We start from the raw sequence: 20,374 nt of genomic DNA, 5'->3' as shown, positions 1-20,374 counted from the left end.
CCTGCCCGCGCCCCGCAGCCAGAATGAGTCATCATTTGAACGTGAGCCGCGTGTGTAAGACGCGCGGGTAGGAGCGCTGGCTGAGTGGGATTTGAGACGGTGATTAGAGACGGGACGGTGGGAGGGGAGCGGTCGAGGAGTTGTTGGGGGGGGGTAGAGTGAGAGTTGGGAGCGGGTGGGGAGATCGTTTTGCCGCTTGTCAAAGTCTAGGGGGGGTCGTGGAGGGGGTAGGGCGGTATATACTGCGGGGTTGGCAGACAGCGTTGGCACCGATAATCTTATTTAGAATGTGGTGTACGCCTTTTGGCGTCCTCTGGTCTAGCGCCGTTTTGAGACGAGGCTCAAAAGAAAGCTGTCTCTGGTGTGGACCAATCAGGTTCAAAGACAATGTATATTTTTTCAGAGTGTTTTTATATTTGCATTCTGACCACAAGTTCTGTGGTTAATGCAGACATGATTCCTTGTAAAAGGTTTTAGTTTGGTGTTTTAACATCTTAACACACCTGTTTTGTTGCCACATAAAAAGGGGAAAACCTATTCTCTAATATTTATAATAATACAAATCGTAATGTTTGTATATTTGTTACCATCAAAAGAAGTTGATTGTAACGAGCTGCGCGTGGTGTTGGCGGTGGTTGTGTCGAGCTGGCCAGCAAGCGACCTCCGCTCAAACAGCGCGGGGAGTCGCCTTGAGAGAATCAGAATCTTTATTTGGACTGCAGGAGGAATCCGATGAGCTATGAGGCTCTTCACAGATGGCCAATAGGGGCGATCGCACGCGGCCGGGTGGAGGCGGGCTACACGACCAAATTGCTCATTTGGGGCCGGATCATTCATATAAACGGCAAAAATACCATATTAATGAACATTAGTTTTGCTTTATTCATTCACCGTTGTGTCTACCTCCACATATGCCAGGTCCTGTTTCTCATTTCTCCTCTGACTTGCTGGGTTTTTTTTTCCCTCCGTGGCTCTCCGGTTCCATCCCACCACCGAAACCAAAACTCCTCGCCCCCCTTTCGTCTTTCCGAGCAGCTTTCGAGGTTTGCCAAACGTCGGCGAGCACGTGACCCCCCCCCCCCCCCCCGAGCTCGTGACCCCCCCGAGTTCGTGACCCCCCGAGCTCGTAACCCCCCCGAGCTCGTGACCCCCCTGAGCACGTGACCCCCCCGAGCACGTGACCCCCCCGAGCACGTGACCCCCCCGAGCTCGTGACCCCCCTAAACTCGTGACCCCCCCCGAGATCGTGACCCCCCCGAGCTCGTGACCCCCCCCCCGAGCACGTGACCCCCCCGAGCACGTGACCCCCCCGAGATCGTGACCCCCCCGAGCTCGTGACCCCCCCCGAGATCGTGACCCCCCCCGAGCACGTGACCCCCCCGAGCACGTGACCCCCCCGAGCACGTGACCCCCCCGAGATCGTGACCCCCCCCCGAGCACGTGACCCCCCCTAGCTCGTGACCCCCCCCCCCGAGCTCGTGACCCCTCCGAGTTCGTGACCCCCCCCCGAGCACGTGACCCCCCCCGAGCACGTGACCACCCCGAGCTCGTGACCCCCCCGAGCACGTGACCACCCCCCCTAGCTCGTGACCCCCCCCTAGCTCGTGACCTCCCCGAGCACGTGACCACCCCGAGCTCGTGACCCCCCCGAGCACGTGACCCCCCCCCCCTAGCTCGTGACCCCCCCTAGCTCGTGACCCCCCCTAGCTCGTGACCCCCCCCCCCGAGCTCGTGACCCCTCCGAGTTCGTGACCCCCCCGAGCTCGTGACCCCCCTCCCGAGCACGTGACCACCCCCCCGAGCTCGTGACCCCCCCCCCCCCTCCGGATAAAACCTCGCGGTCGTCGCCATGGGCGTGATCGTTATGAAAGGTTGAACGGGTGAAGGCGCAGCCCTGCAAGTGCTCACTTAACGCGGCTGCTGGCGGGAGGGCCTCCCGCTAGAGGGAGCGCTCGGGAAGGGGTGTTTGGCCTACTCATCCACTCAGGCCGGGCGTCGATCATCGCCCTAACTGTAATGAACCCGTTTAGACTGCGGGGTGGACAGAGGCAGTGGCGGTGTGACAACAACAACAACTGTTGTAACAACAACAGTTGTAGCAACAACAATTGTAACAACAGCAATTGCTGTTGTTACAATTGTAAGAACAGCAGCGACAATTGTGCGACTGAGCTTGTCCGAGTGCTCTGTGTCGCACGGTTTGCGTGTGTCGTTGCACGTGGTTGCATGTGGTTGCATGTGGTCGTAGCTGGTTGCATGTAGTTGTGCGTGGTTGTAGCTGGTTGCATATGGTTGCGCGTAGTCGTAGCTGGTTGCGTGTGATCGCGCATGATTGCGCGTGATCGTAACTGGTTGCGTGTGATTGCACGCGGTTGCGCGCGCGTGGTCACGTGTTGGTGTACGTGGCCGCGCGTGGGTCACGCATGTCGCTGCAAGTGGTCGCATGTGGGAGAGACGGTCGCGTATTCCTGCAGGCGGTTGCGCGCGTGGGGTTTGTATGGTGGGGGGGGGGGGGTAGTAGGGGGGGGTTATTGGTGGGGGGGGGGGTATTGGTGGGGGGGGGTAAACTTAACCAATGAGGTTCCGGGGCCCGTTCTTCTCCCTGCACACAAAAGCAAAAAAAAAGTAAGAAAAAAAAATTCTCGCCGCCGTCGCCGTCCACGCCGTCCCCTTCTCAATGGCTATTCATTGCCATGGAGAAAGCGTAACGTAGAACGGGGGTGGTGGCGTGGGGGGCTAGGTGGGGTGAGAATGCGGGGAGAGTGGTGGTGGGTGGGTGGGTGGGGGTACTGATTTACATCTCCCCGTTCTGTCCCACCACTCGCACGACCGCCGCGTCAATGGCTGTCCATCAGCGGCCGCCACTGGCTATGGCTATGGCGGTGGTGGTGATGGTGGTGATCGTGAAGGCAGCATCAGCAAATGTATCGGGCCTGGATGGTTCACGCGTTCGAGTTGTGTGCGATGGAGCGGTGGGTGCGGTGGTCAGCGCGCCTGCTGCGCTCCGAACCCGGCGACCCGAGTTCGATTCCCGCTCGCGGCCACCAACACCAAGTGACGGTTATATTATCTGAACCGGTTCTGGGCCTCTCCTAGGTCGACTTAGCTTCAAATTAGTAACTGGTGTGATGTGTGAACATTGACACTGGGGAGACAAAGGCGGCCGGGCGTGGTGTTGGCCACCCACGCACCTCGTGTGTCGTGCCGGGTTTCATAGGTGCTCGCTAACAGCACTTGCCTCAACAGTCTGTTAAGGCTATAGGGGGGTCTTTGTCTTTGTGAGTTGTGTGGGGAGCGGTGGTGCAGCGGTTAGCGTGCCTGCTGTGCTACGAACCCGGCCACCCGAGTTCGATTCCCGCTCGCGGCCACCACCAACACCGGTGATGACGATTATCAGAACCGATCCTGGACCTCCCCCGAGGTCGCCTGCAACCGTCCACCGAGCCGATGTCATCGTCGCTCCATCTCTGCCGGGGACACAGCCCCCAAGAGCGTTACCTCCTGAGGGCTGCCACTGTTTGTAGTCTCGAGCAAGCGGGCCATCATCAACATCATCACCATCATCACCATTATCATCACCATCATCATCAACATCATCATCACCACCATCATCATCATCGTCACCACCATCATCATCATCGTCACCACCATCATCATCATCGTCACCACCATCATCACCACCATCAACATCATCAGCACCATCAACATCATCACCACCATCAACATCATCATCACCATCAACATCATCACCACCATCAACATCACCACCACCATCATCATCACCACCATCACCATCATCACCATTATCACCATCATCATCACCACCATCAACATCACCACCATCACCATCATCATCACCACCATCATCACCACCATCATCACCACCATCATCACCATCATGGCCATCATCATCATCATCACCACCATCATCATCACCACCATCATCTTCATCACGGTCATCGCCTTCATCGTCACCACCATCGTCATCATCACCACCATCATCATCCCGTCCAGTCAGCCGAACACGAAGTGCCCAGTGCGATGTGTAAACATCAGCAAACGAGGCGTTTGTGTTAACGGAGCTGACAAAACGCCTACAGACGAGGGCAGAGGGACCGATACGAACGAAACGGTCAAACAAAAACATTGAAACCAAACATAAATAATAATGGACTCCTGAACCGGAACCGCGGTTCCTAAATCGTCACGATTCATCGAGTCGCGAGCGGTGTGCTTTGCACTTTAACAAAACGTCATCGTCTTTAATCATCGTAACAATAACCCTCGAATTCTGGCTCTTTTCTTTCGACCGCAGATGTTGTGGCGCGTGAACTGCGACAGCGCCAAAGGAGGACTGCGAAACCGAGAGACCGCTGGAGGATTCCGCTCGCCAACGGAAGGACGGAGTAGACGAGGAAGAAAAACCTTGCTCCCGCATAGAACCCCGCTAAGAAGTTGTTGCCCCCGGACGTATTTCGTACGCGATAATGACCCGAAATTTCGATTGAAAGCTTTCGTGACTGCAGGGATTCATCTTCTTGGTTATTTCGGTAAAGTCACGTAGAAGGGAAATAATAAAATAATAAAAATAAAACAATAAAATAATTCTCACGACGTTTCAGCTACAACGCAAGCAGCCGTCCTCGGGTGAAGAATGAGGACGGCTGCTTGCGTTGTGGCCGAAACGTCGTGAGAATTATTTTATTATGTTTTATTTTTATTATTTTATTATATCCCTTCTATGTGACTTTACCGAAAGAACCAAGAAGATGACCCGAAATTTGGAGCGGCGTGGCGAGACGACATCATGCGTGGTGACGTCATCACCCCCCCCCCCGCAATGACGTCGTTCGCGGGTGATGACGTCACAAGTGGTGATGACGTCGCCCCCGCAATGACGTCATTCGCGGGTGATGAGATCACCGCACAGTGATGTCATCGCCCGCAAATGGCGTCATCGCCCTGGCTGGCAAGACAAATACTTTTTAGCGCTGGTTCTTTAGTCGCCAAGTTCTGAGTGATTCGTCAAGTTTGGCTATGGGGGTGGGGGGGGAGGTAAAGTTCCTTAGAAGATCTTCTTGGTTCTTTCGGTAAAGTCACGTAGAATGGGAATAATAAAATAATAAAAATAAAACATAATAAAATAATTCTCACGACGTTTCGGCCACAACGCAAGCAGCCGTCCTCAGGTGAAGACCAGGTCTGTCGGAAAGACAGCGTCTGAATAGAAGAGCCAAGACAATTTAATATTAAACCTCCTTTCTCGCCACGGACCATCTTCACGTGACGGCACGCGTTACGTACGTGCGCGTGTGTACGTACGTCTAACTTATTTCGCCACCGTAGGAAGCCAATGGCGGTCGGTGCTGACGCTTGCCCAACGCGCTCCGGCGTGCGAGGAAAGGCCCTGGTTTGTTTCCGTATGGGGAGTTAAACGATGAATTGGGAATGTAAATCGGTTCACAGTCGGTACTTGGGCTCGGAGTTTGATGGCAGCTTCATTTTTTGTTGTTGTTGTTGCTTAAAATCAAACCGCGAGCCCAGTATTACATCGCTGAAGATGCCCCGCTTTGGGAAAAAGGTGCGCCGCAATATTGTCTACACAAAAGCAACGACCTCAATTTGACAATCATTTAGGATGCATTGAAAATGTATTGTGCAAAAGAGGACACGTAAAACATTGATAAAATAAATTAAGAGCAATATTTAAAATGTGCAGTCCTGTACAAATGTGGTTATAAAAGCCCCCCCCCCCCCCCCCCGCATGACATCGGGCATGGTTGGTTGTTCTGTCCATACTTCACCACGCTGGTCAGTGTGGGATATCGCTCGCCACCGATGTGAGCCGTGGCCAGGAATTTGAACGCGGGTATGTCCTGTTTCACGGTCCGAGTGCGCCAACCGCTGCACCATCACTCCACTGCTGGATGAAGGCCTTCCACACGCTGTCGCCACGTCCATCGTGTGTACGTGCAGCGGTGCCAAATAAAATTGATATTAAAGATAAAACTAACTTGAGCGAATTTGCGCCATTTTGCTTCCCGCTCGCGGCTCACCACCGCTCTCTGGATGTGCCAATCAAACTAAACAGTCGCTTTTGAAAGGAGTCGGCTGTGACGATCCCCGCGTAATACACAACGTACGTATGAAGCGCAGAAAAAATTAGAACTCAAATTAACGTCGCGAGAGGCAATTTCAACGTCGCTTCTGTCGACCAACCGAATTGAACGCCTTCATTTTATTATATTTTTTGGTCGTAGGAGATATTTTATTTTTAAACCACGATCATCAATTAACGGGGGGGGGCAGAGAGCCCGACCCCCATCCCCCCCGACCACCCCCCCAGATTCCGTTCTTGTGCCGAGAAATTTTGATTCGGAACCTCGTGCCAATCCGGTGCTCCTTGCCGGAGGGCACCTGGGGGGGGGGGTGTCTTTATTTGGCCTACTCTTCCACTCTGGCCGGACATGTTGGAGTAGTCGGTGGGTGGGAGAGTAGCCACACTTCTTTACGCCACCACACGTGACCTGCCGACTATAACCGAGCGGCACCCAATGCCACAGTCTTCATCGCAGTATTGTACGCACACAAAAAAAATCGCGTTCAATGAAAGATTTGGCCTTTTTAAAATCCTTTATATTAAGTTCGCTTGCTTGCTTGCTTGCGTGCTTGCGTGCTTGCTTGCTTGCTTATGACCGTGCAAATCTTTCGGTCGTTTTTTAACCCACTTCCCGTGATCCAATCGAGCTGACATTTTCCACACAGACTCGTTGTGGTGACAATTAATTTTCCTGAAAATTTTTGTTACAAAATTTTACACTCTTTAGGGGAATTTTTTTAAATATTTAATTACCAATTGCTTAATGCTGGCAGACAATCATCTGACCCATAGGTGGCAGACATCTCAAGCCAGAGGACGAGAGGACTCTAGCCGCCACGCATATAAAGGATCTAGAGTGAAAAACTTTGTTTTTACGGGTTAAATTTTTATACATGCAATGCAACACATGTATTTTATGATTTCATATTTTATTATTTGTTTATATGCAGCTTGGGGAGAGGGGGGGCGGTAGCGGGTGGGACGGCGGCTTGCGCGCTGCGCTGTGAACGCGGACACCCGAGTTCGACTCCCGGCCGTGGCTGACATCAGAGGTGGCGAGCGAGTGACACCCAAAACCGATCCCGGACCTCCACGTCTCCCTCGCAAACTCTCGCTGACCATCGAGGTGAAGTATGGTCAAACAAAACCCACATCATCCATGCGCCGTGGGAGGGGGGAGGGAGGCCACTCATCCAGCAGCGGATCGATAATAGGGCCGTTTGTGTCGTCACGTGACGAACACGACCGCTCGATGACACAATTGTGTAAATGTTCATGGTAAAAAAATATCACGATTGAAATAAAGAAACCAGACGTTGGGCCTTGGCGCGTTGCTAAACGCTTCAAAGTCCACGTGACGATTCAGCTTGATTGGCCATGTCGGGTGGTGGAGGGTGTTACGACACAAATCCGGCCTTATCGTTAGCAACGCGGCCAAACCAAAAGCAATTAAGAATCTAAACCTTTGCTGCGATGTAACCATCCACTTAATTTTGACAACCTTGGGCGTTGTATGTGTGCACGTTGAACTTCTTTCGCACCATACGTAGCGAACCGCGCTAATCGGAGGTGCGGGGGGAAGGACAACAAACTAACCACAAAAACCAGTGCCGAAGAAATTCGTTTTCAATCAAGACGACTTCAAAGTTGCATAGCTCCGGTAGGCTTCCTAACAACATTGAAAGGAAGAGCGTTCCAGACGGCCGCAGAAGCGCACCTGAACGGCGGCGACGCGGCCACGATCTCTGTCCAATCAGCCAGCCAAAATCCGCTGCTCCTCCGGCTGCTGCTGCTGCTGCTGCGAGGGCTACTGGAGTTCGGGTGACGATGGTTGATGCACCCCTCGACGAGATCGGTGGCGCGGCGGTTGCGGTTCGTTTGTGGCGAGCGCCTCCGCGTCGTTTGGAGACGCGGCGATGAAGACGGACGGGGAGATCGCGAATTTACCGGAGCTGAGGGATTTCACAACGGGAGTCGCTGGACGCGGCGCCCTTCTAAAAACTAGAACTAGAAAGGAAACTATAGACTTTTTCGATGTAAAGCTTTCGTGACTGCATGGATTCGTATGCTTGGTTCTTTCGGTAAAGTCACGTAGAAGGGAAATAATAAAATAATAAAAATAAAACGTAAGATAAAATGCTCACGACGTTTCGGCCACAACGCAAGCAGCCGTCCTCAGGTGAAGAACAGGTCTGTCGGAAAGACAGCGTCCGACAGCCCTGTTCTTCACCTGAGGACGGCTGCTTGCGTTGTGGCCGAAACGTCGTGAGAATTTTATCTTATTATGTTTTATTTTTGTTATTTCCCTTCTACGTGACTTTACCGAAAGAACCAGGAATATAAACTAGAGACTATTTGTTATTTTACCAGGGAAGGCCCATTGAGCTGTGTAGCTCTTTTTCGGAAAGTGACGGGCCACAAATGATAGCTAACCGGAAGTGGCTTATGATCACGTGGACATTTCTTAGTTAAATACCAAATGCACTAAACACGTGATGTTCATTCTTTAAATGTCGACGGAAAAACCGGGGGACTTGGAGAAAAATCAACGTGACCATGCGGAGAGAGAGACACGCAAACTCCAAATATACAGCAGGCATCAGGACTTGGATCGAACCCACGACCTCCTGTATACCAGGCGAGGGAGTTAGCTAACTATTTTTACTTTGTATTTGATCACGTAAGGCCCACTGATCTATGTAGCTCTTTTTCAGAAGCGCCGTGGCCACATGATAGCTCAGCGAAGTGGCTTATCACGTGGACATTTATGGCAGTAGTCAAATATTCTAAACGCGGGATGTCGATTCTAAATGTGGAGTGAAAAAACTGGACGACCCGGAGAAAAATCCATGCGACCATGGTGAGAGAGAGACACCGAAACAAATACACAGCAGGCGTCAGGGTCGGGATCAAATCCACGACCTCCTGAATACCAGGCGAGGGAGTTAACATCTCATAGCCCCCGTGATGATCATGATGAGAGAGAAACACCGAAAACTCCAAATATACAGCAGCAGGCGTCGGGGTCGGGATCAAATCCACGACCTCCTGAATACCAGGCGAGGGAGTTAACATCTCATAGCCCCCGTGATGATCATGATGAGAGAGAGACACGCAAAGTCCAAATATACAGCAGCAGGCGTCGGGGTCGGGATCAAACCCACGACCTCCTGCATACCAGGCGAGGGAGTTAACATCTCATAGCCCCCGTGATGATCATGATGAGGGAGAGGAGGAGGAGGAGGGGGGGAGGAGGGGGGGCGAGGAGGAGGAGGGGGGGGCGAGGAGGAGGAGGGGGGGGCGAGGAGGAGGAGGGGGGGGCGGGGAGGAGGGGGGGGGGAGGGGGGGCGAGGAGGAGGAGGGGGGGGGCGAGGAGGAGGAGGGGGGGGGGCGAGGAGGAGGAGGGGGGCGAGGAGGAGGAGGGGGGGCGAGGAGGAGGAGGGGGGGCGAGGAGGAGGAGGGGGGGGCGAGGAGGAGGAGGGGGGGGCGAGGAGGAGGAGGGGGGGGCGAGGAGGAGGAGGGGGGGGCGAGGAGGAGGAGGGGGGGGCGAGGAGGAGGAGGGGGGGGCGAGGAGGAGGAGGGGGGGGCGAGGAGGAGGAGGGGGGGCGATGCGCCTCTCACTCTGCGAGACTCACGGAGCGCTCGCCTCCGCGTCGCTCTCGAAACGACGCCGCGAACGCAGCCGGGAAGTCAAATCCTCTCCCCCCTCTCCGTTCCCAATCGCCGACCGCCTCTCTCTGCGCCTCCCTCGCCCTGCTGTTGATGCTGCGATCGTGCGCTCTCTCGCCCTCTCTCTCTCCTGCTCCCTCTCCTGCTCCCATCCACTGGAGCCAACTCCCACTACAGCACACGGAGCAGTCGTCTTCACTGTAACAACGACGACCACGACGATGTCGGCCTGCAGCTTCAGCTCGGCGTTAAAACGACCGCCGTCTCTTCTCTTTCCCTAGCCCCATTCTGCACCTCCTACCAGCCCCTATCACTACCCCTATCACTACCCCTACCCCTATCACTATCCCAACCCCTATCACTACCCCTACCCCTATCACTATCCCAACCCCTATCACTACCCCTACCCCTATCACTATCCCAACCCTATCACTACCCCAACCCCTATCACTACCCCAACCCCTATCACTACCCCAACCCCTATCACTACCCCAACCCCTATCACTACCCCAACCCCTATCACTACCCCAACCCCTATCACTATCCCAACCCCTATCACTACCCCTACCCCTATCACTATCCCAACCCCTATCACTACCCCAACACCTATTACTACCCCAACCACTTTCACTACCCCTATCACCACCCCTATCACTACCCCAGCCCCTATCACTACCCAACCCCTATCACCACCCAACCCCTATCACTACCCCAGCCCCTATCACTACCCAACCCCTATCACTACCCCAACCCCTATCACTACCCCAACCCCTATCACTACCCCAACCCCTATCACTACCCAAACCTCTATCACTACCCCAACCCCTATCACTACCCCAACCCCTATCACTACCCCAACCCCTATCACTACCCCAACCCCTATCACTACCCCAACCCCTATCACTACCCCAACCCCTATCACTACCCCAGCCCCTATCACTACCCAACCCCTATCACTACCCCAACCCCTATCACTACCCAAACCTCTATCACTACCCCAACCCTATCACTACCCCACCCCTAACACTACCCCAACCCCTATCACTACCCAAACCTCTATCACTACCCCAACCCCTATCACTACCCCAACCCTATCACTACCCAAACCTCTATCACTACCCCAACCCCTATCACTACCCAAACCTCTATCACTACCCCAACCCCTATCACTACCCCAACCCCTATCACTACCCCAACCCCTATCACTACCCCAACCCCTATCACTACCCCAACCCCTATCACTACCCCAACCCCTATCACTACCCCAACTCCTATCACTATCCCAACCCCTATCACTACCCCAACCCCTATCACTACCCCAACCCCTATCACTACCCCTATCACTACCCCAACCCCTATCACTACCCCTATCACTACCCCAACCACTATCACTACCTCTACCCCTCCTTAACCACTCCCACAATCACACCTCCCTATGTTTTAATAACAACCCCACCCTTCGTGTCACTGTCGACTTACAATGTTATAATTTGTGTGAAGCGCCTCGGACGAAGGCGCCGCTGCTAGACGCATCTACTCTATATCAGGTGTATCATTAGAGGAGTCCAATGGAGCCACAAACAATAAACAAAACAAACATAGATTCGCCTCTTACACACACAAGGTTTCCTTTGTTTTTCTGAGACACGTTTGGCGACGCGGTGTCGTCGAACCGGTTTTTTTTACGAAGTCGCCGTGAACCGGTTTTTTTTACGAAGTCGCCGTGAACCGGTTTTTTTTACGAAGTCGCCGTGAACCGGTTTTTTTTTACGAAGTCGCCGTGAACCGGTTTTTTTTACGAAGTCGACGTGAACCGTTTTTTTACGAAGTCGACGTGAACCGTTTTTTTACGAAGTCGACGTGAACCGGTTTTTTTTTTTTACGAAGTCGCCGTGAACCGTTTTTTTTTTTTACGAAGTCGACATGAACCGGTTTTTTTTTACGAAGTCGCCGTGAACCGGTTTTTTTACGAAGTCGCCGTGAACCAGGAACAGCGTCGTTCCCGTCGCCTCGTTACCCTCACGATGAGTCACCAGCACTGCGGTAAACGGCTGTGTTCGATTCTAGATTTGAAGCTTTCGTGACTGCAAGGATTCATACTCTTAGGTTTTTTCGGTAAAGTTACGTAGGTAAAAAATAAAAATAGATATAAAATAATAATAAATCAATTAAATCACGACGTTTCGGAGGCAACACAAGTCTCCGTCTTCAGGTGGAACCGTCACAGCTACAGTAAATTAGTAATACAGTAAATTTAGCTGTGACGGTCCCACCTGAAGACGGAGAATTGTGTTGTCTCCGAAACGTCGTGAGTTAATTGATTTATTATTATCATTTTTCTATGAGATTAATTTTTTATGATTTATTATTATTTTATTTCTATTATTTTTATTTTTTACCGACGTGACTTTACCGAAAAAAACCTAAGGCTGTGTTCGAATCCGTGTTTCAGTCGCCTCGTTATTAAACCGAGCCCTTTTAAAAAAAAAAAAAGTCGTGAGCGATTTGATGGTCTGAGCTTGTGCCGCCGATGACCGCTGTTCAAAAATAACATCGAACAAAACCCATCGCGTAAAAATGTACTTCTGTACTGAACTTGACTCAATTCCAGCTGTGAGAATTAAATATCGGGTTTGACCGTCCACGTGACGAGCATTAACTCCCGCTTCTATCGCGGGTGGAAAAGTTCTAGCCTCGATTCTGTGTGGCAAGGCCGTAATTATAATATAAATATGTTGAAATGTCCCCCCCCCCACCCCCAATATATTTCTATAAACAATATGAAAAAAAATTATATGGTATGTAAATAAAAACAACAATTTGCTAAACATTGGCCACAATATCTGGACTTGCTTGTCTTTATATAACAATGCATATATTTATTTTCATATGATTGTGGTTATGGTTGTACTTTATTAATCCCTAATCTCTGCCATTACATACAATGAAACAAGGAAAGGTAAAAAGACAGAGCAATGTAATACAATACACTATTAGACATTGTAAAAAAAAAAGTCCATCCCATGTGTTAGTGAATTTTTTTATATTTTAGGCAGGAAATGAATTTTCACATTTAGATTTTTTTTTCTGGATGTGGGACCCCCAGACCCCCTGGAAGATTTAGTTCCCCCCAATGTTGACTCCATGGCTACAGCCTTGCTGTGTGGACCAGAGGTCATTTGAAGAAAGAAATCTCAGAGGCGGCTCTGTGCTATCCAGTTCCGCGGGACCATTTTGTGTGGACCAGAGTGTTGATCTGAAGACGGAAATCTCAGAGGCGTTTCTGTGATATCCACTTCCGCGGGACCATTCTGCGTGGACCAGAGTGTTAACCTGAAGATGGAAATCTCAGTGGCGTTTCTGTGATATCCAGTTCCGCGGGACCATTCTGCGTGGACCAGAGTGTTGACCTGAAGACGGAAATCTCAGAGGCGGCTCTGTGATATCCACTTCCGCGGGACCATTCTGCGTGGACCAGAGTGTTGACCTGAAGACGAAAATCTCAGTGGCGGCTCTGTGATATCCACTTCCGCGGGACCATTCTGCGTGGACCAGAGTGTTGACCTGAAGACGAAAATCTCAGTGGCGTTTCTGTGATATCCAGTTCCGCGGGACCATTCTGCGTGGACCAGAGTGTTAACCTGAAGACGGAAATCTCAGAGGCGGATCTGCGATATCCACTTCCGGGGGCGACTGAGTGTACTCACTGCGCGAGTGGAACGCGTGGATTGTTGCCTCGCCGCGTCACGCCGGTGGCACAACCGCGACGAGATTGGGGAGAAGGGGGAGGGGGGAAGATGAGGGGAGGGGGGAAGATGAGGGGGGGAAGGCGGAGGGGGATGAAGGGGGGGAGAGGGGGGGGGATACAAAAAAATATTTTTTAAAATTGAAAAATATCCACCAGCCCACAATTCCGTGCGGCTATCGCATGCGTTGATGTTTAAAAAAAAATGTGAAATGTTGCAAAAAAAATTTCGCAATCGCAGAAGGAGGGAAACCTCGCGCGGGCTCGGAGCGTCACGCGGCACGAAGCATCGTCACCGCCTCGCTGCACGCGACGGAGCCGGCGCGCCCCCCCCCCACCAGCCCCCCACTCGAATTGTAGCCCAGCGCTTAATTCCGTTTTTATTATCGCGGCTCCGACGGGCCTCTTATTTTAGTTATTTATATTCATTCTGTGTGTGTATATATACACACACATGCACAAATAATCCACCGCACGTACACATCGGGCAGATTAGAGGCACGGAGGGGGGGGGGAGCGGTCACGCGTTCCGTGTTGTCGTGGTTGGTTTGGTAGTTTTTTTTGGGGGGTGGGTCTGCTTCAGAATCAGAATATTCATTTGCACTGGAGCAATCCGAAAAGCTATTAAGCTCTTCCCCCCCCCCCCCCCCCCACAGATGTCCGGCAGACGCGGCATTGCGGCCGGGCCTGCGATGTGGGGGTGGGTGGGGTCAGCACCACGCCCGACCGCCTTTGTCTCCCCAGTGGCGATGTCTTTACACACCGCACCAGGTACTAATTTTAGGCTGAGTCCACCTAGGGGAGGCCCAGGACCGGTTTAGATAATCGTCACTGGCGTTGGCAGTGAGCGGGAATTGTGATAGATACAGGACACTACGTTGTGTGTCTGTCTTGTGACCCACGCATTATTTGGCATATACAAGTGTGTAAGGGTGTTTTGTAGCGCAGTGGTTAGCGCGCTGCGCTATGAACCCGGCAACCTCAGTTTTGATTCCCGCTCACGGCCAACACCAGTGACGATTATCTGAATCGGTCCTGGGCCTCCCCTAGGTCGACTCAGCATTAAATACGTACTGTACAATGGTGCGGTGCGTCAACATCGCCACTGTGCTATGAACCCGGCAACCTCAGTTTGATTCCCTCTCGCGGCCAACAGCAGTGACGATTATCTGAATCGGTCCTGGGTCTCCCCTAGGTCGACTCAGCATTAAATAAGTACTGTACCATGGTGCGGTGCGTCAACATCGCCACTGTGCTATGAACCCGGCAACCTCAGTTTGATTCCCGCTCGGGGCTAACAGCAGTGATGATTATCTGAATCGGTCCTGGGCCTCCCCTAGGTCGACTCAGCATTAAATAAGTACTGTACAATGGTGCGGTGCGTCAACATCGCCACTGTGCTATGAACCCGGCAACCTCAGTTTGATTCCCGCTCACGGCCAACACCAGTGACGATTATCTGAAACGGTACTGGGCCTCCCCTAGGTCGACTCAGCATTAACTAAGTACTGTACAATTGTGCGCTGCGTCAACATCGCCACTGTGGGAAGACAAAGGCGGCCCGAGTTGGTGAGGATTGTTCTGTTCGTCGCGTTCAGCGCCTGTTGTACGCGTTTGTTTTTTGTCTATGCAGGGTGGTGGAGGGTTTCACGACGAAAAACGTGTCCAGATCGTCACGTGGCATAAGGGGCCGTCCATAAATGACGTCACGTACCTAGGGGGGGGGGGGTCAGACATTTGTGACGATGTGTGACGAGGGGAGAGGGTTTGAGAAATGTGACGTCACATCAAAATGCGCAACTTTAAATAAATATAGGCAACACGCTTTTTTTAATTTAATAGACTTTTTAATAAATGTTTCATCCTACAACATCAGAGTGCAGCGCCGCATTAAATACGCACTACAATGACAATAGTTTAAAGCGATTTGAAGCATGTTTTCTTTTTGGGAGGCGGGGGGGGGCAGAGCTTTGTGACGTCATATTTGAGGGGGGGTCTGACTTTTTGTGACGCCGTGTGACGAGGGGGGGGGGGTCAAAAATTGTCCAAAATCGCGTGACGTCATTTATGGACGGCCCCTAACACAAAATAAATCATTCGTAACATTGTCCACCAAAAACTCACGTGTTAGTCTTGGTGGTATATGTGTGTGTGTTTGTGTGTTGAATGTACCTATGTGTGTGTACACGTCTTTATACGTACGACAAGACAAAGATGCCCCGTATAGCCTTCAACAGACTGTTGGGGCAAGTGCTGTTAGCGAGCACCTATTGAAGGCCGGTACGGCACACGAGGTGGCCACCACGCCCGGCCGCCTTTGTCTCCCCAGTGGCGATGTTACACATCGCACCAGCTACTCATTTGAGGCTGAGTCGACCTAGAGGAGGAGGCCCAGGACCGGTTCAGATAATCGTCACCGGTGTTGGACGTGAGCGGCCTCTGTATGTCAATGTGTGTGCAGTACGTCTGATTAGCATTTTCTCTATGTACCAATAACACTGGTCAACAAAAAAAAAACATTTTTTCTGGCCTGGACTTTTGCAGCTGTTTTAGACTAATTTCAGGGTGCTGATTCCAAATCTGATCTCAGATTTGCTCTATCACATCTCATTTTTATGCTATCGGCATACCCCATTTTCATTGATTTTACCCGAAATTAACTCTATCACTTATGATTGCGCGTTGTTGCGAGTCAGTGACTGCTTTAGTGTTAATATATGGTGCTGTATTTTTTGGATAGTGTGTTTATAATATATTTTATGTAGATATCCACATTTATTTAATATTTTTCTTCTGCAGTTTTTATTGAAAATGCAATATTTTATATCTCAAAAACCTGATGTGATAGACAAAAACTGATGCCAGATTTGGAATCAGCACCCCAAAATTACCTTAAGACCGTTGGAATACCTTATGCCAGAACAAGTGTGTTGACCAGTGTAATATTTGTACAGTGCAAAACCACAACGGCACTGAATGAAACTAATTGCGTTAAGCATAAACAAAAACATACATGAACATTACATCTCTTTTTTTTTGCTTTAATGTATTGAAATATTAAATATATGTTTTGTCCCATCAACCCTATACGCCTTGTGGAATACATAACAAAGGCTCAGTCTTTTGTTATGCAGTCTATTCTTAGTCTTAAGCCTCACCTTACCATATTAATAAAAAAGTGTGCCGTTCCTGGCCCTTCCCCCCTCAACCATTATATATACGGAGTAGTAGCTCTTGTAATCTCTCATTTACTTGATACAGCTGTCGTGGCTGTGACGGTTCCACCTGAAGACGGAAGCTTGTGTTGCCTCCGAAACGTCGTGATTTTTATTTTATTTTATTAATTTAAATTTAAAAAATTTACCTACGTGACTTTACCGAAAAAACCTAAGAATATGAATCCTTGCAGTCACGAAAGCTTCAAATCTAGAATACATTTTATTTCTGTTTGTTCCGCCAGAATTTGTTTTAAGTGACGTTATTCTGCGCGGTTTGCCACTGAAGTTGCCATCATAGCGGTTCACATCTACGGTGCCACTCCACTGCTGGATGAAGGGATAACCCCACCACGCCCACGTGTCAATCACGGCCCTCGTTTCACCATACTTCACCACCGCTACCACCACTCAGGGCCGGTCCACTCAACTCGACACCGATTTGGTGAATATTTTTTGTTAAATATTTTTTTTATTTTTTGTTTAATTGACCAGGTAAGGCCCGCTAAGTTGCTCACAATATATTTAGCTTTTTACCAGAAGCGACATGGCTATCACAAATGAAGTGGCTTGTCATCGTGTGGAAATGTGTCGCGTACCAAATACTTTAAACGCGTGACGTTGATTCTAAATTGCGGAGGGAAAAACCGGAGGACCCGGAGAAAAATCCACGTGACCACGGGGAGAGACAGACACGCAAACTCCAAATACAGGGTGCTTAGAAAATGTTGTTAGCACTTTTTATGGGACTATAGTTTTTAATGGAAAAATAACGGGTAATAATACACTGTAACATGATAACAAATGTATGGTAATAGCTTCAAAAAGTCAAAGAGTCTCTACTTTTTCGCCATCATTGTCAACGTGTGCCTTGGAATCTTCTCCAGATGGTCTCCAGAGCCCGAAGGCAGCGCATTTCCCGTGGTGTTGTTGCAAATTCTCAGAAGTGTAAAAAAAAATGCTTGGAGCACCCTGTAATACAGCAGGCGTCAGAGTCGGGTTCGAACCCACGACCTCCTGCGTACCAGGCGAGGGAGTTAACATCTCCTAGCCACCGTTGCACGCCCCCTCTGCAGGGAGTGCATGGGAGAGGTTCAGATTTCATCGCCACTGATGTCAGCCGGGACCGGGTGTCAACCTGTGTTGGTGACCGAGCTAAAAGGATAGTTGTGCTAACCGCAGCGCCACTAATCGCCAGCTCCCCATGTATGCATGCATCATGGATGCATGAACGTATACCTTATGCATGCGCACGTATAACCTTTGCACGTGTATGTATGTATACCATATGCACGGGTGTGTATGTACGTATGCATTGGAGCGGTGGCGCAGTGAATTAGATACCCATTCTAAAACATGTGATCATTACTGCGTCCGCATGCTTCATGTCTGTTTGTAACGTCTGCATTGTATAAATATAAGCTACAGGTTATATATATATATTTTCAATTCAATGCATCACGGTATTGCAAGCAGGGGAAAGCCATAGACAATGGTGTTACGTGGAAATTGTAAAAAAAATATTTATATTCCACGTGTTACAATACAGCACTGTACGTAAACATACGTGTTTTGTATTTGTTGAATGTTGTAAAATCAATTCAACGTTCCGGGCGACATCCTCTTTAAGCCACTACTGTATTTCAATGGCTCCGTGTTACTTACGTCCTTAGCATCAGCGAGTCGTGGGTTTCTGCCTACAAAGACAAAGATCCCCCCTCGTATAGCCTTACCAAACTGTTGGGGCAAGTTGGCGAGCGCCTACGAAGGCCCATATCTACGCTGTACACGCGCGCCTACTGGGTGATAGGTCAATGGAATTGTGTACAACACATGTGGTCAAGTTTTTTGTAATTTGTTAGCATCAGCGAGCCGGCTATGTTTTGTTTCATCACGTGATCCTTATGGCGGTACCTTGGGGTAACCAAATAATACAAACTGGCCTAGGCAATTAAATGTTATTTCTGGGATACAATTTTTTCCAGGGGTGTACTGAACTCCGCGTCTGGGGTATACCGATCAATCCGAAATCGGCGGTGCTACTCCGTGATGTCGAAACGCCAAATAGTTTTGCTTAAAAAATTCGTGATCGAAAAATTCAACTTTGAATCGTTCACCGTGTACAGCTCGTCGAGATGAGTCGATTGCCGCATCGCCGACCATCAACAAGAGACTAAACGTGACTGCATCACTGACACGATGCGGGTAACCGCCATACGGTTCATGTGTATACACGCATATTATACACACACACACACGTGTTTATACACAGACATAATAATTCACAATATGATACTCGTAATATATAGGCTGTGCGTTTTCTGAGCGTGTATGTTTGTTTGCCGATATTGCTGGACACACGTGTACGCACACGTGTCAATTTTGTGACTGAGGCTAATTTTTTGGGGGGGATTAAGCGATTTTTAGATCTTTTTAAACACCACCATCACACATTCAGTAATAGTATTCGTGTAATTACGTCTCGATAGTCCGAGTTTATCGGTTCTCGGTATCCCACGTCAGTGCTATACAACCCTCCGATGAACATCGCGTGTTTACGCGTGGAGATTACTCTGCGCGTAATGTTTGTTAATTTCCACGTCAAATTAAAACAAACAGCACGCTGCAGCGTCCGTCACGTCACGTGTGTGTGTGTGTGTTTATGTGCGCCCGCCTTCATAGGCGCTCGCAAACAGCGAACTTGTCCCGAAAGTCTGCCGAGGCTGTACGGGGGATCTATATCTTTGTGTTCGTAGTGTGGGGAGCGGTGGCGCAGTGGTTAGCGCGCAGCGTTACGAACCCTGGATGCCGAGTTCGATTCTCGCTCAACGGCCAACGGCGGTGACGAGTGTCTGAGCCGGTCCCTATGCCTCCTCGAGGTAGACTCAGCCTCAAATGAGTACCTGGTGCGATGTGAAAACGTCGTCACTGGGAGAGACAAAGGCGGCCGGGCGTGGTGATGGACATCCACCCCCGCGTGTGCCCTGCCTTCATAGGCGTATACGTACAAAGCTAGCAGCACTTGCCCCAACAGTCTGTGAAGGCAATACGGGGGATCTGTATCTTTGCTTCGTGTATAAATGTTCTATGTGTATACACGATATTGTGTGTACTGTATACGTCTGCATATGTTCCATATATAATGTGTTCGTGTATTTAGTAATTATTGTTGTGTGCGTGTGGTGTGTTTCCCGGTGTATGGATAAATATATGATGTTTCTGTGTAATATCCACACGTGTGTAAGTGTGAGTGTTTTTATAAAAATGTGTATATTGTGTATTTTAGTGTATGTAGAAGCCTACATATATGTTCGTGCCGATACCTGTACATATGTAGTGTATTTATGTTGTGTATTTGTGTTTATACGTGTCGTGTGTATGTGCGCGATTGTGTATGCTCCTGTGTGTATGTGTACATCTGTATCATATGCATTATATATGGGTATATTTGCGTGTCCGTGAGGTTGTCTTTGTGTACATGTATGTATCTCTCTGTGTAAAATATACTGTGTAACTGTGAATGTGTATGAATTTATTATGTATCCGCCGGTGTGTTTTGTGTGTGTGCGCGAAATTGATACGTATATATGTGTGTGTGTGTGTTTGTATTTGTGTATATAATAAAACAATATATATTGTGTGTAT

The 20,374-nt window shown here is 50.0% G+C and overlaps 1 long non-coding RNA gene across 2 annotated transcripts in view; it reads left to right on the top strand.

The window, feature by feature from the left end:
* LOC133355159 (uncharacterized) overlaps positions 1-10,695 on the top strand; it is a 32,013-nt gene extending 21,318 nt beyond the window's left edge. Inside the window, exons 3-5 of one of the 2 annotated variants that reach the window (XR_009756663.1) lie at positions 4,316-4,647; positions 5,190-7,226; positions 9,947-10,695. This is a non-coding gene — a long non-coding RNA (uncharacterized LOC133355159). Of the gene's footprint in view, positions 1-4,315; positions 4,648-5,189; positions 8,156-9,946 lie in introns of those variants that run through there. The other variant, XR_009756662.1, reaches the window with a different exon arrangement.
* The last annotated feature ends 9,679 nt before the right edge of the window (positions 10,696-20,374 follow it).

The sequence above is a fragment of the Lethenteron reissneri genome, chromosome 50 (genome assembly GCF_015708825.2).
Source record: "Lethenteron reissneri isolate LAM-NWPU_2019-01 chromosome 50, ASM1570882v1, whole genome shotgun sequence".
Classification (NCBI taxonomy): Eukaryota; Metazoa; Chordata; class Hyperoartia; order Petromyzontiformes; family Petromyzontidae; genus Lethenteron; species Lethenteron reissneri.
The sequence above is the reverse complement of the archived record's forward strand: the minus strand, read 5'-3'. Positions and strand labels throughout refer to the sequence as shown.